Source organism: Culicoides brevitarsis, unplaced genomic scaffold (assembly GCF_036172545.1).
Source record: "Culicoides brevitarsis isolate CSIRO-B50_1 unplaced genomic scaffold, AGI_CSIRO_Cbre_v1 contig_95, whole genome shotgun sequence".
NCBI classification, from domain to species: Eukaryota; Metazoa; Arthropoda; class Insecta; order Diptera; family Ceratopogonidae; genus Culicoides; species Culicoides brevitarsis.
Genome location: NW_026973479.1, coordinates 1 through 19,822, shown reverse-complemented (window position 1 = coordinate 19,822; position 19,822 = coordinate 1). Strand labels below are relative to the sequence as shown.

The window sequence follows — 19,822 nt, the reverse complement described above, 5'->3', positions numbered from 1 at the left end:
TGAAAAAAAAGTTTTTATAAATAAAAATTTAATATGGCAGATAAATGCAATAGATTTAAATTCTATCAATAAAGTATAACTTTTATTAAAATTATTAATGGCAACTTGAGGAAGTATATTTTTAGTAGATAGAAGTTCTCCTGTAATAGAACAATTAAATTTTTTTCATGATCATACTTTATTAGTATTAATAATTATTACAGTTTTAATTGGTAATTCTATATTATCTTTATTTTTTAATAAATTTTCTAATCGATTTTTATTAATAGATCAATTTATTGAAATTTTTTGAACAATTATACCAGTTTTAGTTTTATTTGCAGTAGCTTTACCTTCTATACGATTATTATATTTATTAGATGATCCTTACAAATCTTCAATTAGTGTAAAAGTTATTGGGCATCAATGATATTGAAGATATGAATATCCTGATTTCAATAATTTAGAATTTGATTCTTATATAATTCCTACTAATGAATTAAATATAAATGAATTTCGTTTATTAGATGTAGATAATCGATTAATTTTACCTAGATATACAAATATTCGATTTATTGTTTCAGCAATAGATGTATTACATTCATGAACAATTCCATCTCTAGGAATTAAAGTAGATGCTGTACCTGGTCGATTAAATCAAATTAATACTTATATATATCGAGTTGGTTTATATTTTGGTCAATGTTCAGAAATTTGTGGGGCAAATCATAGATTTATACCAATTGTTTTAGAATCTGTTTCTATTAAATATTTTATTGCTTGAATAAAAAATTTTATAAATTAATTTTTTATTATATTAAATAAAAAAATTAGTTAAATTTATAACATTAGTTTGTCAAACTAAAATTATTTCTATAAATATTTTTTAATCCCACAAATAGCTCCTTTAAAATGAATTATTTTATTTTTAATTTTTTTATTTACATATATATTTGTTAATTTTATGAATTATTATTTATTTATACCAAAAATTGTTGATTTAAAAAATTTTGATAAAAATTCTAATAAAAATTTAAATAAAAAATTTTTAATAAAATGATAATAAATTTATTTTCAGTTTTTGATCCTTGTTCATCAATTTATAATTTTTCATTAAATTGAATAAGAACATTTTTGATTTTTTTATTAATACCAATATCTTATTGAATTATTCCTTCTCGAATTTCTTTTATAATGCAAACAATTTTTCAAGTTTTACATAAAGAATTTAAAATTTTATTAGGTGTTAATTCATTTAATGGGTCAACATTTTTATTTATTAATTTATTTGTGTTTATTTTTTTTAATAATTTTTTAGGGTTATTTCCTTATATTTTTACTTCTTCTAGACATTTAGTATTTACATTGACTTTAAGATTACCTTTATGAATTAGTTTTATATTATATGGGTGAATTAATAATACTCAACATATATTTTGTCATTTAGTACCTCAAGGTACACCTAGATTATTAATACCTTTTATAGTATGTATTGAAACAATTAGAAATTTTATTCGCCCAGGTACTTTAGCTGTCCGGTTAACTGCTAATATAATTGCTGGACATTTATTAATAACTTTATTAGGAAATACAGGAGTATCAATCTTTAAATATTCAAGCATTTAATCCTTTTCAGATTCCTTTATTAAATACAGTAATTTTATTAACATATAATATAAAAAGTATATATGACTTCCAATCATAAAGTTTATTAATTAATATAAATAATAATAATTTTAATAATTTTATTAATTATTACCATAATTATTTCTAATATTGTTATAATTTTAGCTTCAATTTTATCAAAAAAATCTTTTTATGATCGAGAAAAAAATTCTCCTTTTGAATGTGGATTTGAACCTTTTAATTCTTCTCGTTTACCTTTTTCTTTACGATTTTTTTTAATTGCTATTATTTTTTTAATTTTTGATGTAGAAATTGCTTTAATATTCCCTATAATTTTTTCATTAAAAATTAATTCTTTAATTAATTGAAGAATTACTATTTTAATTTTTTTAATAGTTTTAATTTTAGGTTTATTTCATGAGTGAAATCAAGGAGCTTTAGATTGAAATAATTAATTTTTTAAAAATAGGGTTGTAGTTTAAATAAAAAATATTTGATTTGCATTCAAAAGAAATAATTTTTATCTGCCTTATTTTTTTTTAAAAAAAAATAAGAAGCAAAATTTAATTTAATTAATTTATAAGGCTGATACAATTATCAAAAATGTTTTCGGTTTCAAGAACTGACTTTAAAAAATTTTTTTTTGGATTTAATCCTAAATAATTTTGAAATTTTCAAGCTTAAGACCCATCAAAAAGTCATTCATATCAACTTTCCATAATTTTTGATCAATTTATATTTTAGAAGAATCCTGATTGATTTCAAAATTTCTAAAGGTTCAAATGAAAGTTTGTTCCTTAGATGTCAATTTTATTTTATAAATTTAAATTATTAAAAAATATTGAAGAAAAGATGTTTTGAAGACTTTTGGTTTTAGAGGGCATTTCAAGGTCATTTTACTTAAAGGATTCTTAAAAGAATAAAATTGACCTTGAAATGTCCTCTAACATAAGAAATCTTCAAAACACTTTGATTCAATATTTTTTTTTGCGATATTTCAGGTCTTTATACGAAAATTGATTTTTATGAACAAAATTTGATTTCAGCTTAATTTTAAGCTTTGATCCTCTGCCATTCTAATTTTTTTTTAAGGAATTTTCAGAAGGTAAAAAAACGTAATTTTTTTTGAAAGCTTATTTTTAAGCTTGAAAATAAATTAATAATATTTTTAAGCTTGAAAATAAGTTCATCAAAAATTAGAATTAATGTATAATAAATCAAACGAAATCTATAAAAACAGTTAAATGTAGAAAAATAAAATAAAAAATAAGTCAATTGTATCAGCCTTAATTCTATTAATTAAAAACTACTACAAATCGTACAATTTCTTATCTTTTGAATAAAATCCCTGATGTACGAAAAGTATTCCATCTAAAGTTAAATTAGCAATATTAAAGTTTATAATAGTTACTTGGCCTTTTGGTAAAATGAAAGAACCTTATTGAAAATTTGAATAATTTTTTATAGTGATCCAAAATTATTCCTGCAGAATAAATAATAAAGTCTTTAAATTCTTAGCATGTCAATACAAAAAAATTTTAAATAAGTGAATCTTATTGCTAAAGTTAAGATTATTAACACACCTGTCTTAAAGAACGAATAGAGTGAATAGATAACTTTTAAACGAATATAAATAAAAAGTTTGCCCCTAATCCTGCTATAAATATAGTTAATATTCTAATTAATAATAAAATTTTTCAAAAATAAATCAATTAATATTATTAAATCGGAATTATTAAACTCGTCTATTACTCTGGTATGAATTACTCGAAACAGGAGTAGGTGCTGCTATTGCAGCTGGTAATCAAGCAGAAAATGGAATCTGAGCTCTTTTAGTTATAGCTGCTAAAATTAATATTGAACCAATAATTTTTAAATAAAAATCATTTTTTATAATATCTAAATAAAAGATATAATTTCATGAACCAAAATTTAATATTCAAGCAATTGATAATAAAATTAATACATCACCAATTCGATTAGATAAAAATGTTAATATACCTGCATTAAAAGATTTAATATTTTGATAATAAATTACTAAACAATAAGATACTAATCCTAAACCATCTCATCCTAATAAAATTCTGATTAAATTTGGACTAATAATTAATAAAAATATTGAAAATACAAATATTAAAATTAACATAATAAATCGATTTATATTTTTATCATTATTTATATATTCTTTTCTATATAAAATTACTAAACAAGAAATTAATCTAACAAATGATAAAAAAAAACAGGATATTCAATCAATCAAAATAGTTATTACAATTATTGAGGAATTTACAGATATTAATTCTAATTCATAAAAATATCTTATTTCATTTATTAAACAATAAGAACCTTTTAAAAATATAATTACTCTAAATAAAAATAAAAATAAATAATAAATTACACAAATTGATAAATTAATCACTATTTATATATTTTTTTTTAATTTTAAAAATTAATATTAATTTAATTTAATAAATTAATGAATATGAAAAATCATATAATTTACCCTATCAAGGTAACCCTTTTAATCAGGCAATTCATTGAATTATTTAAAGTAAATTATATACATTTTTGATTCCACAAATCAATGTTTTTTTTAAACTATTTAAATTATTTAAATTTAAAAATTAATATTTTTTAAATTCAAAATATACAAAAATCAGGTTTTAAAATAAGTAAGTTTAAAGGTAACCAATGTAATATTAAAACTAAATTTTCTCGAACAGTAGAAATATTATAATTTAATATTAATGAATTTAAATTACCGTGTTGATTTCTACAATATAAATAAATTGAATATGCCCCCCCTAAAAAAGTTATTAAAGAAATAAAAAATATTCTTAATCAAGATCAGTTAATAATTGAAGTTAATAAAAAAATTTCACCTATTAAATTTAAAGATGGAGGTGCAGCTATATTTCTAATTCTTAATAAAAATCATCATATAGAAATTCTTGGGATAAAATTTATTAATCCTTTATTAATAAATAAACTTCGTCTTCTTGTTCGTTCATAAATAATATTTGATAAACAAAACAACCCTGAAGAACATAAACCATGTCCAATTATTAAAATATAAGAACCTATAAATCCTCAAATAGAAAGAGTTATTAATCCACTAATTGCAATTCCTATGTGAGCTACAGAAGAATAAGCAATTAAAGCTTTTATATCTACTTGTATTAAACATATTAATCTAATTAATATCCCACCAATTAATGAAATTACATAAAATATAATATTATATTTTATTGATAAAGATTGAATTAAAATATAAATTCGAAATAATCCATAACCCCCTAATTTTAATAAAACTCCAGCTAAAATTATTGATCCTGAAACAGGAGCTTCTACATGAGCTTTTAATAATCATAAATGAACAAAAAATATTGGTATTTTTACTAAAAAAGCTATAATTAATCTAAAATATAATAATCTAAATTTATAATCTTTAAATAATATAAAGTAACTTAATGAATTTAAATTATTCTGACAATATAATAAAGTTATTAATAAAGGTAAAGAAGCAAATAATGTATAAAATATCAAATAAAACCCAGCTTGTAATCGTTCAGGTTGATATCCTCACCCTAAAATTAAAAAAAAGGTTGGAATTAATCTTCTTTCAAAAAAAAAATAAAATAAAAATAAATTTAATGAAGAAAAAGTTAAAATTAAAGTTAATATAAGAAAAATTACTATAAAAATAAAATAATTTAATTTATTATTGTATTTATAAATTTTTTCTCTAGATATAAATATTAAGGAAGTAATTCATAATCTTAATAAAATTAATCCATAGGATAAAATATCTAATCCTAAAAAATAAGAAATTTTTGTAGGAAAAAAATTACAATTTATTATTATAATTATAAATAAAAAAAATAATAAAAAAATAAAATTTTGAACCATTCAAAAAATTTTTTTATTAAATCTTATAATTAAAATTCTTATTGAAAAAAAAAAAAAATATTAACATTGTAAAATATTAAAAGTTTGAAAATAATCATTTCCATGAGTTCGAATTAAAGCTACTAAAATTGATAATCCTAAAGAACCTTCACAAACACTAAATGTTAAAAACATTATTCTATAAAAATATTCAAAATTTATAAAATTTAAACAAATAAATATTATTCCATAAATAATTAATACAATTATTTCTAAACTAATTAATGTTATTAATAAATGTTTATGATTAAAAATAAAAACTATTAAACTTAAAATAAATAAAATTAAATAAATTCATAAATTTAAATAAATTATCATTAGTAGTTTTAATAGTTTAAAAAAAACATTGGTTTTGTAAACCAAAAATAAATATATTTTTTTAAAATATCAGAAAAAAATAAATTATTCATCTTTAATCTCCAAAATTAATATTTTTATTAAACTATTTTCTGAAATTAATTTTATTATAATGATATTTTTATTAATTAATTCATTTATATTTACTCAATTAACCCATCCTATAGCAATAGGATTAATTTTATTGATGCAAACTATATTAACTTGTTTATTTACAGGAATTTTATCAAAAACTTTTTGATTTTCTTACATTTTATTTTTAATTTTTATTGGGGGGTTATTAATTTTATTTATTTATATATCATCTTTAAATTCTAATGAAAAATTTAATTTTTCAAGAATATTTTTTTTAAAAATATTCATTTTATTTATGATAATAAGATTTTTATTTATAATATTCAATAAATTATTTATTGAATTATTTTTTAATCATGAAATAATAAATTTTTTCTCTAATATTAATTTAATAAAAGAAAATTTTTTAATTAATTCAAAAATATACGAATTACCTAATAATTTTTTAATAATTTTTTTAATTAATTATTTATTATTTAATTTAGTAATTGTAGTAAAAATTACTAACTTTTTTTATGGGCCTTTACGAATTTCTTACTAATGAATAAATCTTATCGAAATAGACATCCTTTATTAAAAATTGTTAATAATTCATTAATTGATTTACCTGCTCCTTGTAATCTTTCTATTTGATGAAATTTTGGTTCATTATTAGGATTATGTTTAATTATTCAAATTTTAACTGGTTTATTTTTAGCCATACATTATACAGCAGATATTCAATTAGCTTTTAATTCAGTTAATCATATTTGTCGTGATGTTAATTATGGTTGATTATTACGAACTATACATGCTAATGGTGCAAGTTTTTTTTTTATTTGTATTTATTTACATATTGGACGAGGTTTATATTATAAATCATACTTAAATACTCATACATGAAATGTAGGAGTATTATTATTATTTTTAACTATAGGAACAGCTTTTATAGGTTATGTTCTTCCTTGAGGACAAATATCATTTTGAGGGGCTACAGTTATTACTAATTTATTATCCGCAATTCCATTTTTAGGGTTAGATTTAGTTCAATGATTATGAGGGGGATTTGCTGTTGATAATGCAACTTTAACACGATTTTTTACATTTCATTTTTTATTACCTTTTTTAATTTTAGGTACTACAGTAATTCATTTATTATTTTTACATCAATTAGGTTCTAATAATCCTTTAGGAATTAATAGTAATGTTAATAAAATTCATTTTCATCCTTATTATATTTATAAAGATTTAGTAGGATTTTTAATATTATTAATATTTTTAATTATTTTATGTTTAACTAATCCATATATATTAGGAGACCCAGATAATTTTATTCCAGCTAATCCATTAAGAACACCAGTTCATATTCAACCAGAATGATATTTTTTATTTGCTTATGCAATTCTTCGATCAATTCCTAATAAATTAGGTGGAGTTATTGCTCTAGTTATATCAATTGCTATTTTATTTATTATACCTTTTGTTAATAAAAGAAATTTTCGTTCATTAAGATTTTATCCTGTAAATAAAATAATATTTTGATTATTTTTTATTATTGTAATTTTATTAACATGAATTGGAGCTCGTCCTGTAGAAAGACCATTTATTTTAACTGGACAAATTTTGACTATTTTATATTTTTTATATTTTTTAATTAATCCATTAATGATAAAATTATGAGATAATTTTATTAAATAATTAAATCAATGAGCTTGTAAAAGCATATGTTTTGAAAACATAAGAAAAAATTTTTTATTTTATTGATTTTACTTTAAATTATTCATAAAATTAAAATAAATAAAATTATTTTAAATCTAATAAATAAAATTAAATAACATAATGAAAAAGGTAAATAACTTTTTCATGCTAAATATATTAATTTATCATAACGAAATCGAGGTATTGTTCCTCGTACTCAAATAAAAAAAAAAGCAATAAAAGATAATTTTATATAAAAAAATAAATTAAATAAATTTGAACCTAAAAATATTACTCTAAATAATATTCTTATAAATAAAATTCTAGCATATTCAGCTAAAAAAATTAAAGCAAATCCTCCTCTAGCGTATTCAACATTAAATCCTGAAACTAATTCTGATTCTCCTTCTGTAAAATCAAAAGGAGTACGATTAGTTTCAGCTAAAGAAGAAATTAATCAAACATAACTTAGAGGAATTGTTAAAAAAATTAACCATAAATTAATTTGTTTTAAATAAAAATCGATAAAAGAAAATCTAAATACTAAAATAATTAAAGAGATAAAAATTAAAGCTAATCTAACTTCATAAGAAATTGTTTGAGCTACTGCTCGCAATCCTCCTAATAAAGAATATTTAGAATTAGATGATCACCCAGCAATTATAATTCTATATACTCTAATTCTTGTACAGGATAAAAAAAATAAAATCCCTAAATTAAAAGAAAATAATTTGATTAATAAAGGAAATCTAATTCATAAAAATAAAATTAAAAATAAAGAAAATACAGGGCAAAAATAATAAATTAAATAATTAGAAATATTTGGATAAATTATTTCTTTAGAGAATAATTTAATTGCATCTCTAAAAGGTTGTAAAATTCCATTAATTCCTAATTTATTAGGACCTTTACGAATTTGAATATAACCTAAAATTTTTCGTTCAAATAATGTTAAAAAAGCAACTCTTACTATTACACAAATAATTAAAATTAAAGAACCAATTACAGGTAAAATAAAATCTAATAATATCATTTTATTGTTTGTATATTATACATTTATAAATTCTAAATTTATCACATTCAAATCTGTCAAAACAATATTAATATTTTAATATAAATCTATTTTAATAATAAAATTAATATATTTGGTCCTTTCGTACTAAAATATATAAATAAAAAAAAGATAGAAACCAACCTGGCTTACGCCGGTCTGAACTCAAATCATGTAAGAATTTAAAAGTCGAACAGACTTAAATTTTAAACTTCTACACCTAAATTAATTCTTAATTCAACATCGAGGTCGCAAACTATTTTATCGATAAGAACTCTTTAAAATAATTACGCTGTTATCCCTAAAGTAACTTAATTTTTTAAACATTTAATATTATTATATATTCAATAATTTAATTATATTTATAAAACAAAATAAAAGTTTTTTAAATTTCATTATCCTCCCAATAAAATTTTTAATAAATAATTTATTTAAATTTTTTCAAAATTTATATTATCAATTAAAAATAAAGATTTATAGGGTCTTCTCGTCTAATTTTTTTATTTTAGCATTTTTACTAAAAATTTAAATTCATTTTTATTAATATAAAAATAGTTGATATCTCATCCAACCATTCATACTAGCCTTTAATTAAAAGACAATGGATTATGCTACCTTTGCACAGTCAGAATACTGCGGCCGTTAAATTTTCACCGGGCAGGTTAAACTTTTTATTCATTCAAAAAGACATGTTTTTGATAAACAAGTGGACATCATTTTTGCCGAATTCTTATAAATTAATTTATTGATAAAAAAATTAATTTTACAAAAAAAAATTACTAATTAAATCATTATTTTAAAAATTTTTTAATTAAACTTTTTATCTTAATAAATATTTAAAATTTTTTAAAATATTAATATTTAATTAAATAAATTATAACATTTTTATTAATTAAAACTAATTTTAAGCTTAAATTTTTTTAATTTTTCTAAAAATTTTTAAAAATTTATAATAAAGCTTATCCCTTATTATATATAAATTAATTAAATAATTAATTAATCAAAAAATTAATTATTAATTAATTTATAATTTAAAATTATTTCTTAAGAAATTAGATAAATTTATATACGATTAACTTTTAATTTCTAATAAAAATTTTAAAATAATTATACCATATTAAATTTAAAAATTTATTAAATCATATAAATTCGAAACTAATCAATTTAAATTATTAATTTAATTTACTTTGAAACACAAAATACAATTAATTAAATTTAATTTTTAAATTAGCAATTTTCAATTTTTTCAAATTTCTTTTTCAATACTAATTTTCTATAATTAAATTTATTTTTTCTTTAAAAATTACTAAAAATATTTTTATTAAAATTCTTTTTATTAATAATTAATAAATAATTTTTTATAAATCAATTTAATTTGATTTGCACAAATATTTTTTCAATGTAACTGAAATACTTTTCTATTAAAGTTTTAAATTGAATTCTAAAAACATTTTCCAATATTTTTACTTTGTTACGACTTATCTCATTTTAGAATGAGAGCGACGGGCAATATGTACATATTTTAGAGTCTAATTCAATTAAATTTTATAAATTAATTTACTTTCAAATTCTTCTTTTAAATAAAATCAATTTATTTATCTGATAAAATAAAATTTAATGAAATTCATTTCTTCTTAACTATAAACTATGCCTTGACTTGACATTAAATATAATTTTATAAAAATTTTTATTGAAATTTAAATTTTTAAATATATTCAATAACAGCGGTATATAAATTTAATTAAATTAAGTAAACTTTAACGAGGATTATCGATTATAGAACAAATTTCTCTGATTAATTAAAATACCGCCAAATTTTTTAATTTTTAAGAATTTAACTATAAATGATCTATTATAATAATTTGTATTTAATAATAGGGTATCTAATCCTAGTTTATAAAAAATTTTTTTTAATTTCATAAAATTTTTAATAATAAAATTATTTATTTAAAATTTCATCTAATAAATAAATTTTTTTATTAATTTTTATTCTATTAATTATTAATAAAAAAATTTTATTTACTTTATTAGTATAACCGCAGTTGCTGGCACTAAATTTACCAAAGTTATTTATAAATTATTAAATCAAAATTTCTTTATTTTTTAATATTATTTACTGAAAATAAAATTAATTTAATTTTTAAAATTTTATAAATTCTCTTATTAAATTTCATGTAATATATTTATAAAACAAAATTTTATACTAAAATCAAATATTTTTTAATTATTAATTTAAAAATTTTTAAAAAAATTATTTATTTAAAAAATTTTTATAAAATAATAAAATTATTTTAAATTTAAAGCTTAAAAATAATTTTTTATAGTTAACTTTGAAGGTTAAAAGTTTTTTTTAACTTAAAGCTTTTCATTAGAAGTAATTGTTAAATTACTATAAAATGGTTTAAAGGACCAATGCTTACTTTCAGCCATCTAATGAATAATTATAAATAATAGAATTAAACTATTTCTTAAAAATTCAAAATTTTTAGTGCATCATACACCAAAATATACTATTTTAAAATATATAATTATTTAATAAAAAAATTAAAAAAAAATATAAACTTACAATATTAAAAAAAATAATTAATTTTATTATTTTATTTTTTTTAAAATTTAAAAAATTTCATTTTATAGAAGGATAAAATATAACAAATGAAGTTAAAGTTAATCGCATATAAAAAAATAATGTTAATAATGATATCATTACTAAAAATAAAATTAAAAAAAATATTTTATCTATTAATAAAAATTCAATTACTATTCATTTTGGTAAAAACCCTAAAAATGGGGGTAAACCACCTAAAGAAAAAAAATTTATTATAAATAAAATTTTTAACAAATTTCTATTAATTCCATTATTTTTAAATATATATAACTGATTAAAATTGAAAAGATTAAAATTTTTAAAAATTATAATTAAACATAAATTTAAAATAAAATAAATAAAAAAATACAACAACCATAAATAATTTCTATAAGTTATTGCTATTAATAACCAACTAATATGATTAATAGAAGAAAAACTTAACAATTTTTGTAAAGAAGTTTGATTTAAACCTCCTACAGCTCCTACAAAACATGATAATAAAATAAAAATAATTAATTGATTTAAAAAAGAAAAATAAGAAACAATAGTTAAAGGAGCTAATTTCTGTCAAGTTAATAATAATAAAGAATTTATTCATGATAAACCTTCAATAATATTAGGAAATCAAAAATGGAAAGGAGCCGCACCTAATTTTATTATTATTGAAAAAATTAATAAAATTGATTCATATCTTAAAAAAATATAATTAAAATTTGAAAATTTTAATATATATATAATAGAAACAAATAAAAAAACTATTGAAGCTAATGCTTGTACTAAAAAATACTTAATAGATATTTCAGTTGAATTTAAATTATTTTTTTCAGAAATTAAAGGAATAAAAGACATTAAATTTATTTCTAATCCCATTCATATTCCTAATCAAGAAGAAGAAGAAATTGTTATAATTGTTCCAATAAATAATATAAAAATAAAAAATATTTTATAAATATAATTAATAATTATAAAAAAAAGGAATTAACCTTTATAATTGGGGTATGAACCCAATAGCTTAAATTAGCTTATTTTTATCCTACTAATTTCACTTACCAACCTATTTAATCAGAATTTATCCTACTAATTTCACTTACCAACCTATTTAATCAGAATTTATCCTACTAATTTCACTTACCAACCTATTTAATCAGAATTTATCCTACTAATTTCACTTACCAACCTATTTAATCAGAATTTATCCTACTAATTTCACTTACCAACCTATTTAATCAGAATTTATCCTACTAATTTCACTTACCAACCTATTTAATCAGAATTTATCCTACTAATTTCACTTACCAACCTATTTAATCAGAATTTATCCTACTAATTTCACTTACCAACCTATTTAATCAGAATTTATCCTACTAACATAATTTTTTTAAAAAAATGTTTTATTTAAAGTATATTTTAATTATATATAAAATATTTTATTGATATTTAAATTTAAAAATTTATATACTTAATTTCTAAATTAATAAAATCTTAAAAATCACAAATTTATTTAAATGGTTGTAGTCCTAAAGAAGAAGAAAAAAATTATATAAATTATTAAAAAATTTAATTTAAAATCATGAAAAAATTTATATATAAATTTAATTAAATATAGAAATTTCACTTATATACCTATTTATATATAGAATTAAAAATAAAAATTTTTATTATTTAAATATATATATATATATATATATATATATATAATATATATATATATATATATATATATATATATATATATATATATATATATATATATATATATATATATATATATATATATATATATATATATATATATATATATATATATATATATATATATATATATATATATATATATATATATATATATATATATATATATATATATATATATATATATATATATATATATATATATATATATATATATATATATATATATATATATATATATATATATATATATATATATATATATATATATATATATATATATATATATATATATAATCTATATATATATATATATATATATATATATATATAATAAGATTTTAAATTAAATTTTTTAATAATTTATATAATTTTTTTCTTCTTCTTTAGGACTACAACCATTTAAATAAATTTGTGATTTTTAAGATTTTATTAATTTAGAAATTAAGTATATAAATTAATTAAATTTTTTAAATTTAAAATCAATAAAATATTTTATATATAATTAAAATATACTTTAAATAAAACATTTTTTTAAAAAAATTATGTTAGTAGGATAAATTCTGATTAAATAGGTTGGTAAGTGAAATTAGTAGGATAAATTCTGATTAAATAGGTTGGTAAGTGAAATTAGTAGGATAAATTCTGATTAAATAGGTTGGTAAGTGAAATTAGTAGGATAAATTCTGATTAAATAGGTTGGTAAGTGAAATTAGTAGGATAAATTCTGATTAAATAGGTTGGTAAGTGAAATTAGTAGGATAAATTCTGATTAAATAGGTTGGTAAGTGAAATTAGTAGGATAAATTCTGATTAAATAGGTTGGTAAGTGAAAAACTTTAGTTTTAAAACACCTTTAAATTTGCAATTTAATATCATATTTGAATATAAAGTTAATTGATTAAAAAGAAAAAAATTCTTATAAATAAATTTACAATTTATCGCTTAATTTCAGCCATTTAATCAAAATAATTATTTTTTTTTAAAAAAAAATATAGATAAAAAAAATAAAGTTTATATTAATTTTAAATTTGATAAAAAAAAATTCATAATAATCGAAACAATGGTTATTTTCTACTAATCATAAAAATATTGGTACTTTATATTTTATTTTTGGAATTTGATCAGGATTAATTGGAACTTCTTTAAGAATATTAATTCGTTTAGAATTAAGACACCCAGGAGCTTTAATTGGGAATGATCAAATTTATAATGTAATTGTTACTGCTCATGCTTTTGTAATAATTTTTTTTATAGTAATACCTGTGATAATTGGTGGGTTTGGAAATTGATTAGTTCCTTTAATATTAGGAGCTCCTGATATAGCTTTTCCTCGGATAAATAATATAAGATTTTGATTATTACCTCCTTCAATTACTTTACTTTTATTAAGAAGTTTAGTGGAAAATGGGGCGGGAACTGGTTGAACTGTTTATCCTCCATTATCAGCTAATGTTTCTCATGCTGGGGCTTCAGTTGATTTAGCAATTTTTTCTTTACATTTAGCAGGGATTAGTTCAATTTTAGGAGCTGTAAATTTTTTAACAACAATTATTAATATACGACCAGTAGGAATATCATTTGATCGTGTTCCATTATTTGTTTGATCAGTATTTATTACAGCTATTTTATTATTATTATCTTTACCAGTATTAGCGGGAGCAATTACTATATTGTTAACGGATCGAAATATTAATACTTCTTTTTTTGACCCGGCAGGAGGAGGTGATCCTATTTTATATCAACATTTATTTTGATTTTTTGGTCACCCAGAAGTTTATATTTTAATTTTACCAGGATTTGGGATTGTTTCTCATATTATTTGTCAAGAAAGAGGAAAAAAAGAAGCTTTTGGAGTTTTAGGTATAATATATGCTATTGCTGCAATTGGTTTATTAGGATTTATTGTTTGAGCTCATCATATATTTACTGTTGGGTTAGATGTAGACACTCGAGCTTATTTTACTTCAGCTACTATAATTATTGCTGTTCCTACAGGGATTAAAATTTTTAGTTGAATAGCAACAATATATGGAACTCAATTAAACCTTACTCCTGCTTTGTTATGATCTTTAGGGTTTGTATTTTTATTTACTGTAGGAGGATTAACAGGTATTGTTTTAGCTAATTCTTCTTTAGATATTGTTTTACATGATACATATTATGTAGTAGCTCATTTTCATTATGTTTTATCAATAGGGGCTGTATTTGCTATTATAGGAGGGTTTGTTCATTGATATCCATTATTTACGGGTTTATCAATAGATACAATGTTATTAAAAGCTCAATTTTATATTATATTTTTAGGAGTAAACTTAACTTTTTTTCCTCAACATTTTTTAGGTTTATCTGGAATACCTCGACGATATTCAGATTATCCTGATTCTTATATTACATGAAATATAATTTCTTCTTTAGGATCTTTAATTTCATTTTTAGGAACTTTAATATTTTTATTTATTATATGAAAAAGTTTAGTTTCTAATCAATCTGTATTGTATTCAGAAAATTTAAATTCTTCAATTGAATGATATCAAAATCTTCCTCCTTCTGAACATAGTTTCATACAAATACCTTTATTAATTAAATAAAAAAAGTTTTTATAAATAAAAATTTAATATGGCAGATAAATGCAATAGATTTAAATTCTATCAATAAAGTATAACTTTTATTAAAATTATTAATGGCAACTTGAGGAAGTATATTTTTATTAGATAGAAGTTCTCCTGTAATAGAACAATTAAATTTTTTTCATGATCATACTTTATTAGTATTAATAATTATTACAGTTTTAATTGGTAATTCTATATTATCTTTATTTTTTAATAAATTTTCTAATCGATTTTTATTAATAGATCAATTTATTGAAATTTTTTGAACAATTATACCAGTTTTAGTTTTATTTGCAGTAGCTTTACCTTCTATACGATTATTATATTTATTAGATGATCCTTACAAATCTTCAATTAGTGTAAAAGTTATTGGGCATCAATGATATTGAAGATATGAATATCCTGATTTTAATAATTTAGAATTTGATTCTTATATAATTCCTACTAATGAATTAAATATAAATGAATTTCGTTTATTAGATGTAGATAATCGATTAATTTTACCTAGATATACAAATATTCGATTTATTGTTTCAGCAATAGATGTATTACATTCATGAACAATTCCATCTCTAGGAATTAAAGTAGATGCTGTACCTGGTCGATTAAATCAAATTAATACTTATATATATCGAGTTGGTTTATATTTTGGTCAATGTTCAGAAATTTGTGGGGCAAATCATAGATTTATACCAATTGTTTTAGAATCTGTTTCTATTAAATATTTTATTGCTTGAATAAAAAATTTTATAAATTAATTTTTTATTATATTAAATAAAAAAATTAGTTAAATTTATAACATTAGTTTGTCAAACTAAAATTATTTTTATAAATATTTTTTAATCCCACAAATAGCTCCTTTAAAATGAATTATTTTATTTTTAATTTTTTTATTTACATATATATTTGTTAATTTTATGAATTATTATTTATTTATACCAAAAATTGTTGATTTAAAAAATTTTGATAAAAATTCTAATAAAAATTTAAATAAAAAATTTTTAATAAAATGATAATAAATTTATTTTCAGTTTTTGATCCTTGTTCATCAATTTATAATTTTTCATTAAATTGAATAAGAACATTTTTGATTTTTTTATTAATACCAATATCTTATTGAATTATTCCTTCTCGAATTTCTTTTATAATGCAAACAATTTTTCAAGTTTTACATAAAGAATTTAAAATTTTATTAGGTGTTAATTCATTTAATGGGTCAACATTTTTATTTATTAATTTATTTGTGTTTATTTTTTTTAATAATTTTTTAGGGTTATTTCCTTATATTTTTACTTCTTCTAGACATTTAGTATTTACATTGACTTTAAGATTACCTTTATGAATTAGTTTTATATTATATGGGTGAATTAATAATACTCAACATATATTTTGTCATTTAGTACCTCAAGGTACACCTAGATTATTAATACCTTTTATAGTATGTATTGAAACAATTAGAAATTTTATTCGCCCAGGTACTTTAGCTGTCCGGTTAACTGCTAATATAATTGCTGGACATTTATTAATAACTTTATTAGGAAATACAGGAGTATCAATAAGAACTATATTTGTAAGAATTTTAATTATTGTGCAAATTTTATTATTAACTTTAGAATCAGCAGTATCAATTATTCAAGCTTATGTATTTGCTGTATTAACAACTTTATATGCTAGAGAAATTAATTAATTAATAATGATAAACCATTCTAATCACCCATTTCATTTAGTAGATTATAGTCCTTGACCATTAACAGGAGCTTTAGGAGCTTTTTGTTCAGTAACTGGATTAGTTCAATGATTTCATCAATATAGATTAAATTTATTTATAATAGGAAATATTATTACTTTATTAACTATATATCAATGATGACGTGATATTTCTCGAGAAGGGACCTTTCAAGGTTTACATACATATGATGTTGTTACTGGTCTTCGATGGGGTATAATTTTATTTATTACATCAGAAGTTTGTTTTTTTTTTTCATTTTTTTGAACTTTTTTTCATAGAAGATTATCTCCTACTATTGAGTTAGGGGAAATTTGGCCTCCTTTAAATATTCAAGCATTTAATCCTTTTCAGATTCCTTTATTAAATACAGTAATTTTATTAACTTCTGGAATTACAATTACTTGAGCTCATCATAGATTAATAGAAAATAATAAACAACAAACTACTCAAGGTTTATTTTTTACTATTTTATTAGGACTATATTTTTCTATTCTTCAAGGTTATGAATATATAGAAGCATCTTTTACAATGTCTGATTCAGTATATGGTTCAATTTTTTTTTTAACTACAGGATTTCATGGATTACATGTATTAATTGGAACAATATTTTTAATTATTTGTTTAATTCGTCATTTAAATAATCATTTCTCTATAAATCATCATTTTGGGTTTGAAGCTGCTGCATGATATTGACATTTTGTAGATGTAGTATGATTATTTGTTTATATTTCTATTTATTGATGAGGTAATTATTTATATAATATAAAAAGTATATATGACTTCCAATCATAAAGTTTATTAATTAATATAAATAATAATAATTTTAATAATTTTATTAATTATTACCATAATTATTTCTAATATTGTTATAATTTTAGCTTCAATTTTATCAAAAAAATCTTTTTATGATCTAGAAAAAAATTCTCCTTTTGAATGTGGATTTGAACCTTTTAATTCTTCTCGTTTACCTTTTTCTTTACGATTTTTTTTTAATTGCTATTATTTTTTTAATTTTTGATGTAGAAATTGCTTTAATATTCCCTATAATTTTTTCATTAAAAATTAATTCTTTAATTAATTGAAGAATTACTATTTTAATTTTTTTAATAGTTTTAATTTTAGGTTTATTTCATGAGTGAAATCAAGGAGCTTTAGATTGAAATAATTAATTTTTTAAAAATAGGGTTGTAGTTTAAATAAAAATATTTGATTTGCATTCAAAAGAAATAATTTTTATCTGCCTTATTTTTTTTTAAAAAAAAATAAGAAGCAAATTGATTGTGATTAGTTTCGACCTAATTTAAGACTAAAGTCCTTATTTTTAATTGAAACCAAAATAGAGGTATATCATTGTTAATGATAAAATTGAAAATATTATTCCAATTAAAAGAATATTGGATTAAGAAAAAGCTGCTAACTTCTTTCTTTAATGGTTTAACTCCATTTATATTCTTATTTATATAGTTTAAAAAAAAACATTACATTTTCAAAAAGATTTTTTACTATAAATGTTTCTAATCAACCATAATCAGAAGATTTTGTATAAATTTCTCTTATAAATAAAGGGTATTTAGTAATATTAATAAGGAATTGGGAAAATTATTCAACTTAAAATACATCCTCCAATAATTGTTATAATTAATAAACCTATTATTCTAAAAATTATTGTAATAGAATTGTCATTTAAATAATGATAAGTTCATCTATTAAAATTAGAATATAATGTATAATAAATCAAACGAAATCTATAACAAACAGTTAAACCTGTAGAAAAATAAAATAAAAAATAAGACAAAATATTAATTCTATTATTAAAAACTACTATTTCTAAAATTAAATCTTTTGAATAAAATCCAGAAAGAAAAGGTATTCCACATAAAGCTAAATTAGCAATATTAAAGTTTATAATAGTTATTGGCATTTGTAAAATTAAAGAACCTATATAACGAATATCTTGAAAATTTTTTATATTATGAATAATTATTCCTGCACATATAAATAATAAAGCTTTAAATAAAGCATGTGTTAATAAATGAAAAAATGCTAAATAAGTTAATCTTATTGCTAAAGTTCTTATTATTAATCCTAATTGTCTTAAAGTAGAAAGAGCAATAATTTTTTTTAAATCAAATTCAAAATTTGCCCCTAATCCTGCTATAAATATAGTTAATATTCTAATTAATAATAAAATTTTTCTAGAAAATAAATGTATTAATAAATTATTAAATCGAATTAATAAATAAACTCCTGCTGTTACTAATGTTGATGAATGAACTAAAGCAGAAACAGGAGTAGGTGCTGCTATTGCAGCTGGTAATCAAGCAGAAAATGGAATCTGAGCTCTTTTAGTTATAGCTGCTAAAATTAATATTGAACCAATAATTTTTAAATAAAAATCATTTTTTATAATATCTAAATAAAAGATATAATTTCATGAACCAAAATTTAATATTCAAGCAATTGATAATAAAATTAATACATCACCAATT

General features: G+C 18.8%; 1 pseudogene; it reads right to left on the bottom strand.

Annotated features, from left to right (window-relative positions):
- Positions 1–18,933: 18,933 nt before the first annotated feature.
- On the bottom strand, positions 18,934–19,650 carry LOC134836641 (NADH-ubiquinone oxidoreductase chain 5-like; annotated as a pseudogene).
- Positions 19,651–19,822: the final 172 nt, after the last annotated feature.